The sequence below is a fragment of the Pteropus medius genome, unplaced genomic scaffold (genome assembly GCF_902729225.1).
Source record: "Pteropus medius unplaced genomic scaffold, Ma_sr-lr_union100, whole genome shotgun sequence".
Taxonomy (NCBI): Eukaryota; Metazoa; Chordata; class Mammalia; order Chiroptera; family Pteropodidae; genus Pteropus; species Pteropus medius.
In genome coordinates, this window is record NW_024340692.1 from 10,527,283 (window position 1) to 10,529,417 (window position 2,135).

Here is a 2,135-nt window from a genome sequence, read left to right on the forward strand (position 1 = left end):
TGACAACATAGTGGACACGTATATTTTTAGAAGAGCTTTATTATTGTTGACCTAGTACATGTGCTGCTTTTAATCATCCACGTCATGCTTGGGTGATGGGCCTCACACAATAGAGGGCAATGACTTGACAAATAGGTCATTTCCTGAAATGTGCAGGAACATAATCAAACAGGGGGATTATCTGAAATTCTATCATTGTGCATGATACTTATCTTCTTGCGTCAGGAATGAGGAGACATTCCTCACCATTGAACTGATCCTTTGTCCCCCCTTTCCACTTCTATCAAAATATGACTCCCTCAATGAATTCAGAACATCCATCTTAGTTTATACAGATTTGACGATGTGAAAGAGGAAAGGAAGAGTGAGAAAATATTTTCTCTCCTTAGAAGCTGACTCGCAGACCAAACACGCAAAGCCAAGGTAAGAAAGGAAGGAGGAAGCATCAGTCTCGCCCTCTCCTTAATCAAAACTGAAGTTCATTGTTCTGATCACACTAGTGTGACTGAAAACAACAAAGTATTACCCTTACTGCTCTCTGTAAAGACCTTTACCTTCTGCCTTTTAAGGGAAGTTGTGGTCAAAAAGAGATGAGGGTAGAAACACCAAAGATGATTCAAAGGTGATGAAAGAGATGTTTGGTCAGAGCATCAATGCGTGGAATGGCGGCCATGCTGCTTCCATAGCTATGAGCCTGTGGTGTTGTGGCAACCAACACAAGGTACCCCAATCTCCAGATATGGCCCATGGGAGACAGGAAGGAAAAGGAAAAATTTTATAGCTTGCCCGTGGAATCTGAGATTCACAAAATGTTTGAGACTAAAACTGAACCACCCTGAAGTCAACAGTAACCTCACTGGCATATAGTTAGTCTCCAGCTAGTGTTCCAAACATTTATTTGTCAAGAACTAGCATGGATTTCCCTATGGAAACAGTGTTACTTGTTATGATTAGCAACAGGCCAGCCCTCATAATCTGTGCTGTTTTAAGAAGCAGGACCAGTGACAGGACTTCGTTGCCCTCTAAGAGAGAAACCCCTTTTACCCGCAGGAGCAAACAATGTACTAGGGACTCCACAGTCGCAGGATACAATCGGATGTCTTCCTGGAATCAGTTGTATTTGATGATGTCATTTCAAACATAACAAATAGATGAGTATATGGAGTGGAGGGCTAAATTCACATGAACCTTTAAAATAAAACCCAGATGTGCACAGAAAACTGTAAATGGCAGTTAACCCTATGCTTACATTATATAAATTTGCATTGTCTGAGTTTCTTTTTTTCCAACAAGCATGTCTCCATTTATTTGAGGGGGAAAATATTTTTCTCAACCGATAAAACACAGACTCTTTGAGAAATCTCTCACTGGGTGAATGCAGGCTATGTCCCCAAACACAGTTCATTCATTGACACTCTTCCAACATTTAGGTCTTTTCATGAGCAAGCCTGAGAAACAATGATTTAGAAAGATCCCTGGGCCAGATCCAAGACTCAGAAGATCTGCATTCAAGGCCTGGTTTCACCACAATACCACGTGACACCGAGCCTACTATTTCTCCTGGTTGCTCATTTATCCAATAAACATGTATTGAGCACTTACTATGTGCTGTACATTGAAAGGCAGGAATGTTCATCTTTAAAATGGGGAGAGTAATACTAACATACAGTATTATTAAGGTCAAATAGAGTACTATCCACAAAACATACCATTAACCACAGTTATAGTATATATGTTGTGACTTCGGGCACTTTATAGATTAAGAAGAATTTCATGGGTTAATCTTTGAACCTAACCATTATGTATAGCACTGTTCCAAACAGGGTACACTGTATTAGAGTACCAGGAAACACGTCTCCCATCCCTTCTTCCTCCTTTCCCACGTGGCCAATAGGGGTGGCTGGCCAAAAATAGAATAAAGCCACATTATCAATAACTTTCTCTTTCTCATTTCAAACCTAACTGATCAACTTTTAGGATCAGAAAGAGAATATATTGGTTCAAAGGACCTTCCTGATCCTCTAGCACCCAATCATGAATCCACTACTCTTTCAATATATCACAAACCAACTAAGTCTTCACTTGTAAAGGACATTCATGTGTCAGATGTTTGCATGTCATTGTGTGAGCAGTTC